Below are 8,010 nucleotides of genomic sequence, written 5' to 3'. Positions count from 1 at the left end.
GCCCTTTTCTCCTATGAGGACATAAAGTCCTTGGGGACCAGAACTATGTTGGACTTCAAGGTGTATTTGAAGTACTGTGGGGTTCTGTGGGCCCAGCATACAGAAAATGTCAGGAAAGAGGGAAAGAGAAAATGAGGAGGGAAATAAAGGTAGGATAGGGTGGTAATTCTTTCTTTTGTCTTTGTGGCTCCACAACCTTTTCCCACAGCTATGGTCAGGATCCTGCATCCCTCATGCAGTCTTAGAGTGGTTCTCTCCATCACTCGGAAGAAGAGCCCTGTTACATCTGCATCTTCCAACCTGATTACTGCAAACCGGTCACCCATTCCCACATTCTACAGGTAGAAGGCCCAGGGTGACATTATATAGGTAAGGGGCTCAATGTCCGGGAAATAGGCACTTCCTCTAAGGCAATGAAGCAGCCTGTTTTGGATCAGGAGAGACAAGAATGTGCAAAGCTATAATCTCTGATATCTTATGCATAGTCCCAGGCCATAGTCCCTGACCGTGACCACACATGGATAAGTGGTTCATCTGCAATGACTGGGAGCTCATGGCTTCTCAGTATCAACTTTACAGATAATCAGAAGTCACACATTCCGATCATGCTGTAGAAGCTGCAGAACTGTAACATAGGGAACATTCATTTTGTTCTTGTGGCCTCTGACTAAAGAGAAGAATTGAAAGGAAAGTTGCCAACATGAAGAGTCATCCAATAGTGAAGACTTAAGCATAGCCAAACTCAAGATGCCACTTGTAGGACACTAGAGATGTTCAAACATTAGAGTCAAGGGCTCACTCATTCCCTTTCAACTCAGATGACATGAGTTGTATTGGCCTAATGACTCTAAGTTGTATTTAGAATAAACCATTTCAGGATATAGGAGATAGAAAGAGGAATTATTTTTGATTTTTTGGTCTTTTTTGAGACAGGGTTTCTCTGTGTAACAACATCCTTGACTATCCTGGAACAAGTTCTTGTAGACCAGGCTGGACTCAAACTCACAAAAATCCCTCCAATTCTAGCACTTGGGAGGCAAAAACAGAGATGAGCACCACCACCACCTGGCCTAAGGAAGAAATTCTTGAAGCCTGCCATAAGAACAGTGTGGCTCAAATGCTCACCCCCACAAGGAGGCACAGAAGGCCCTGCCTGCATCCTAAGACTATACTTGGGTTCTGGCCCAGCCTGACTCAGCAGGACTTGGTGACCTCATTGTATGATGAGGATAATATCTGAAGAACTCTAAAGGAACAGCTGCTGGCCATGGCGACAGGAAGGCTGGAGCTACCAGCAGACATTGGCTAGGAGAGGAAGTATAGAAAATAAATGCCTTGAGTGTTTTAAAACACCCAATTGAAAGAACCTAGGAGAGTGAGTGCGTGGGTGGAGGCTTGACAGAGCAAGGCTGTTGGACAGCTCCAAACTCTGCCAACCTGCTGAAAAAGCAGGATATGCCACGGTGTTGAGGCAGTAGATGAAAAAAACATCCCTTGCCCCAAATTTTTCACTTAATTAGATGCTACAAGAAGGCAAAGCCCATTGCAATAGAGATTGTGGGCCTATTATTTTGCCTGTGAAGTGCATCTTCCCAAGCTGATTCTTTTCCTAGAATCAGAACCTGGCTATTCATAATCTCAAGTATTCTCCTGGCCACATGACCTAGACTTGATCACAGATGTTTGCCTTTCCTCCCAACGCACTGAAAGGGTTCAAGACCAAGCACAACCAGCCAGAATCATAAAAGTTGAATAAGTTGTTCTCTAAGAGCTTACCAAACAAGATCCTTGTGAGCTTAGAGTTGACCATAGTCATCTTCCTGATTTTATGAAATGATCCCATCAATAATTACAAATAATGATGTCAGTTCTCAGCAGATTGTAGAACCAAGGGCAGGAAGAAAGTGCTGGACAATGGTGTCTGAGATGCCAGCTCCAGTGCGCTCTGAATCCCAGGAAGGTAAGTGATGTACGCTCTTTTGCTTAAACTAATTTGTAGTGGTCTTTGTTTCTTTAACTACTTTATCCCCTTTTCTTTCAGCACAGTATCCCTCTTTGTAGCTCAGACGGTTCACCCAACCATGACCCTCTTCCTTCAGCTTCCCAAGCGTTGGGATGATATATATACCACCACACCCAGCTATGACTTTTAAATCCTGCAAGGTTCCTGGAGGAATTGAGGAATGCTTAGACAGAGACCTCAGAACTGTCATTTAAAACATGAGTTCAGAGCAGCAGTGGGGAATGAGTTAAGCATTCAAAGCAGAAAGCTAAACATTTTCTTTCTCATTCTGCTGGGCACAAGTTCTGAGACTCAAAACTTTCATTGGGAAGTATAGAAAACAGTCCAGCAGGAAGATAGGCAGCCACTGCTGTGTCTGTGGGAGAAGTTTGGAGGGGACTGTCTCAGAGTCCATATTAGTTATGGAATTTGTTTGCCCTTTGGTTTTCAGATGAAAGGACACTGCTCAGGACCTGGCAACATAGGGGCCTCCAAGCCCCTTTGTGGAGTGCTCACCTACAAGAGGACAGCAATTCCATAGTCCCTATTCATGTGTGACAAACCTTTCCATTCAGGCTTCTAGCTTGCCCAGACTGGAACAACACCTCCTCCCTCTCAGCTCATCTGGTTCCTCTGAGGGCAGAGCTGGCTCAGACAGTTCTGAGAAGAGTCTGTTCTGGGAACTGCAGCCCTGTGTTTGTGCAAGCAAGTATGCACTATCTCCCTGAATCAGGAACCCTGCCCTTCCCCCCTGGCACCTCAGGCTTCTGTGCATAGGGGCTGGCCAGCTGCAGCCTGCTGGGGGTGGGAGGACTGCTGGGTGATGGAATGCTAGCCAAGGAGGGATGCAGCTGAGCTCCTGGCTCCCCGGCCTGCCTGCCTGCCAGCTAGGAATTGTTATCTATACCCGAGAGCAAGCCAGGCTTCCTACACTAAATTAGCCAGAGCAAAGCAGATGTCTGCCTTCAGTGCAGCAGAGGATTAGATCGGCCAGTCTCCTCCTGCTGCCGACAAGGGCAATGGTGGGAACCCAGAATAGGTGGCATTCCTGCAGCAGGACTACCCCACAGCTAGCAAACCCGTCAGCACGTCTACACCCACCCCTCACTGTCTACTCCAGTTTCCTCCCCCCACCACTATGCAAGCTTCTTATGCACATTGTGTTTTTAGAGTTTTAGCTTTCATTTGCTGTGGCCCCTGAATAAGAAATAGGAGCCCAATTTTAGGTGCTGCCTTCTGATTACCCACTTTAGAGACTTTAAGTCCTCACTCCACTTTACTCTCAGACAGTCTCCCAGGGGATACACCAGACCCTCTCCCTTCTTGACTGTTCTTTGCTTTATAGGCATAGCTGCTGGAGCACAAAGATTTGGTGTGGTTTAAAGTTCCAGGTCCCTTTTAGCACTGAAATAGACACTTAGTTCCTGTTCCCCACACAAAATGAAAAGGTGAACCCTTTGGTTACAAATCATCACCCCCAAACAAGGCAGAAATATGACTCGGTACCTAAGAAAAGGATTTGAAGGAAGTAGCTAAGTCCCTTTGGAGATTCCATCACTTCTGCCCCAGGGACAACCATGTGCCATCCAAGAGAGACCAAGGTCTTCATCAGACACTGGACCCGTGGCAGCGTGCCCTTGAACGTGCCTCCAGAACAGAGAGAAACACGCTTCTATCACAAGTGCGCATCATTCGGTGGCAGGGCTACGTTCTGAGAAATGCGTAACTGGGCAGTTTCATCACTGTGTGAAGACTGGAGTGTACTTATAAAAGCTAAGACAGCAGCAGTGTCACTGGGCAACATCAGCTGAGAGAATCGTTGGCCTCTATTGATCCATCATTGACATCTCGCAGCCCATGCCTATATTTATAAATTATATCCAGTCTGTGGGAGTTTGAGTGGGAAAATGCTGTCCCTTCCACATAGGATCATTTATTTAAATACTAAATCCCCAGTGGAATGACTGTGTGGGGAGGTCGCTGGACTTTTAAAATGTGGAGCCTTTGTGGAAAAAAGCACTTCTAGGAGTTTCTAGCTTTGTCTAATATCTAATTTTCCTTGTTTCCTTTGTGTTGATAAAAGATGGGGTCAGTCTGCTTCCTGCTCTGACCATCCACTGCCATGCCGTTACAGATTCTCCCTCTAAAACGACAAGCCAAATAAACTCTTCCATCTATAGGTTGCTTTGGTTATGGTATTTTATCACAGCAACCAAAAAGCTACTCAAACAGTCTCGCGTACTTTTTGTTACATCAGTACGAGGTAAGGGCTCGTTGTGGATGTTATAATTGTTCCATGACTCCCCTGGTTCCCAGGCTCCCCTGCTTCTCAGCTTGAGTGAGTTCTGGCATCTGAATCCTTCCCTGGTGATGGCCAGGTTCACAGTTCCTTCAGCTTTCACTACATGTGAGCAGAAATACTGGGAAAAGCATGGCTTCCTACACGGGGATAATAGGGCGCAGATCCTGGGCCTTTGTGGGTCCTGGGTCTTGTAGATGTTAGGCAAGTGTTCTACCAAGTAACTACATCCCCAGATGGATATTTACTCCAGAAATTTTGTTCTATAAGTCTGTAAAAGGTTGTTTTCAGTTCCCTCATGTGTCCAATAGCAGCCCCGACGGTCCCATCCTCATCGCAGGACATCTGTGCAGATTCATTCTCAGAGAGAGCATTAGATGGCGATTGCCCTGGTTCTTATCTAGGTGGGTCTTGACTTTTTAAGTAAACATCCTTTGCAGATTTAGCTGCTTTTCTCTTGCCTAGTTATGACTTTAGCTTTAGGGAATCTTGACAGATTCTGCCCAAGGCAGTTCTGTAAGGGGCAAAAGAGGAGCCTAGGTCTGGGTGAGTGGCCCTGGGTTTAAGCTGCTATGAAGTCACTGATGAGCTATGCAGTTCTGCCCACTGACATCTCTCTCCACATACAATCCTTCATCAAAAAAAAAAATCATCGTGACGCCATCTGCCCCTCATGGTGTGCACTGATCAGCTGAGGTACTGGATGAGAGCTGGAGAGAATATCAAAGACACAGGGGAAACTCGACAGTTGTGTAAACAGTATAAACATCTGCCTACATAAGCCTGATCTTGATCTTGCTCCCTCAGTGCCGGGACGCCATTCCTCAGCCAGGTTTTCATAATGGTCAGCAATGCCACTAACTTCCCAGGACCTCCTCCAAGCCATATTTTCCTTCATAGCCCTTGGCACCAGCCAGCATTTTATAGCCCCATCTTTCGGTTTATTCATTGTCCAATCGTTCACCACATTTCCTCTCCCAAAGGGCAGGGCCTTGGCCTGAGTCGGATCCCCCAAGCCTAGAACAGGACCTGCTTCCCACAAACATGCTTCATAAATATTGCCACCTGAGAGCATATTTTATATCCTAGTCATTTTTAGTTCCCTCATAGCATGTTTTATAGCAAGCAGCAAGGTTTCAAATCTGACAGAACAGAATTTAAGCCTTCTCTTTTTTACCTTAAGAAATGCACCCTGAGCTCCCGTGTTTTCTGCTACAAAATAGAGAAAATATAGCATGAGCATATTGTGAAGATCAAGGGCGAGGAAGGTGTTCCACAATGCCCGACACTCGGAATCGGCTCATTATGTCCCTGGTGCGTGGGTAAATGAAGGAAAGGCTGAGCAAATCTATCCATCCGATCTCTCACCTTAGAGTCCTCTTACTTTCTCTGCCCTTCCTTCCTCTCCTGGAGGCAAGCACACTGGAAATCCTGCTAATCCTTCAGCCACAGGGCATCTGTCTCACCGAGTCCCTGCTGGCAACAGCAATCTGGATCAGCGTTAGAAGTTATTACCCTTTGAAGCAAGGGTCGGCCACTATTTTAGCTCAAGTGCCACAAGTATGGAACAAATTTTGCCAGAGGCACCAGAATGGCCAAAGGAACATTTTTCCAATTTTTACGACGGCATCACCAACACCCACTGGCATTTTTGACTCCACATTGGGCTTTTCTATAAGATCTTTAATATTTATATCTTTTTTCATCTTTTTTTTAACCTATCTTTCTTTAGGAGAAAACTTTTTCTTTTCTCCTATTTTTTATGCCCACCCCCCTCCTTTGGCCCCAATCTTCTTTCCTCAAAAGGCAAGCCCTTCATGCTATTCTCAGTGCTGTTCATTTCAACATCGTCTTAGTTAGGGTTTCCATTACTGTGGGAAGGAAAGGGTTTATTTGGTTTACACTTCCAGATCATAGTCCATCACTGGAGGAAGTCAGAACAGGAACTCAAGAAGGGCTGGAATCTGAAGGCAGGAACTAAAGCAGGAGAGCTACTTCCTGGCTTGCTTCCTCTTGCTTGCTCAGCCTGCTTTCTTATAGAACCCAGGACCATCAGCCCAGGATGGCACCAACTACAAGGGCTGAGTCCTCTCCCATGGATCACTAATTGGAAAAATGCCTTACAGCTGCATATCATGGACGCATTTCCTCAGCTGAAGTTCCTTCTCTGATGACTCTAGTTTGTGTCAGGTTAACAAACAAAAACCAGTCAGTACAGCTGGCCCCTTGTCAACTTGACACACAAAAACATCACCATTAAGCCACAACCCTCCCTTTCTTATTCATCCCCAAGATCTCACATTAAAATCAAATACTTTTAAAAGTCCCACAGTCTTTACAAATTAAAATACATTAAATTATCAGTGTCTTTAAAATATCCAATCTCTTTTATAAGTTCAAGTCTTTCAACTGTGGGATCTTTTAAAAAATCAAATTAAATACCTTCTTCAAGAGGGAAGAACCAGGGCATCATCACAATCTGAACCAAACAAAACCATTTCCAACAGCATAAATAACTCTATGTCCAATATCTGGGCTTCACTTACGATCTTCTGGACCCCTCCAAAGGGCTTAGGTCTGTTGTCTTGACTCCGCCCTCTGCAGCACACACAGCTTGTCTTCTCGTCTCCGGCGGGCTCCACTCCACTGCTGCTGCTGTTCTTGGTGGTCACCCCATGGTACTACCACCTCTAAAATGCTGGTGTCTTCTGCCACAACTGGGCTGTACCTTCATCAAAAGCCTCTCATAGGCTCTCTTCATGGTGCCAAGCCTCAGCTTCTTCACATGTCCCCTTCAGTCCTGGGCCTTCAACTGCTACTGAGACTGTACCTTCTCCAAGGGCCTCTCCTGACCTCTCACAGTGCCCAGCCTCAGCTGCTCTCCAGGACCCCTTCATGCCTTCAGAACCAGTACCACCTGGGCCACGTGTACACATTACCAACTGCAGCTGCCAGCACAAGGTACACGCCGTGGCTGCCTCTGGAGCATGGCTTCTCTGTGTTCTCAGGAAACACTTCCCAGGTTTCACCTCAACAATGCTGGTCTCTTCTTACCCACCAGGAATTTCTAGGCTCCCGCCAACCAGCATCAAGTACCCCAGCAAAGCAAAATTTTGCTTTCATGGTTCTGGTATCTTCTTAATCACAGCTGCTTCTTCAGCCTCAATTAACCAGAACCACAGGCTCTTAAGTCAAAATAACAAACGGCAGTGAGTGTTTAAACTTCTCTCTGAAATTTCACAAGCCAGGTCTCCATCTTCTGCACTGCTCCCAATGTTCTTATCTTCCAAGCTCACACAGAACATCCCACAGAGCTCTCAATTCTTGCTGGTTCGTCTAGACCCAAATTCCAAAGTCCTTCCACAACCCTCCTCAAAACATGCTCAGGTCTGTCCCAGCAATACCCCACTATGCTGGTACCAACTTCTGTCTTAGTTAGGGTTTCTACTGCTGTGACAAAACACCATGACCAGAAAACAAGTTGGAGAGGAAAGGGTTTATTTGGCTTACACTTCCAGCTCATAGTCCATCATTGGAGGAAGTCAGAACAGGAACTCAAGCAGGACTGGAACCTGAAGGCAGCAGCTGAAGCAGGAGAGCGTCTTACTGGCTTGCTTCCTCTGGCTTGCTCAGCCTGCTTTCTTATAGAACCCATGACCACCTGCCCAGGGATGGCACCACCCACCATGGGCTGGCCCTATTGATCACT

General features: G+C 46.2%; 1 long non-coding RNA gene across 1 annotated transcript; it reads left to right on the top strand.

Moving 5' to 3' along the window:
• Positions 1 to 214: 214 nt before the first annotated feature.
• Positions 215 to 4,193, top strand: LOC142858272 (uncharacterized). The gene is made up of 3 exons (XR_012911996.1): positions 215 to 369; positions 1,869 to 1,960; positions 2,454 to 4,193. It is a non-coding gene; the product is annotated as an uncharacterized LOC142858272 (long non-coding RNA).
• The last annotated feature ends 3,817 nt before the right edge of the window (positions 4,194 to 8,010 follow it).

The sequence above is a fragment of the Microtus pennsylvanicus genome, chromosome 10 (genome assembly GCF_037038515.1).
Source record: "Microtus pennsylvanicus isolate mMicPen1 chromosome 10, mMicPen1.hap1, whole genome shotgun sequence".
NCBI classification, from domain to species: Eukaryota; Metazoa; Chordata; class Mammalia; order Rodentia; family Cricetidae; genus Microtus; species Microtus pennsylvanicus.
Note: the sequence above shows the minus strand (reverse complement) of the source record. Positions and strands in the feature narration are given on the sequence as shown.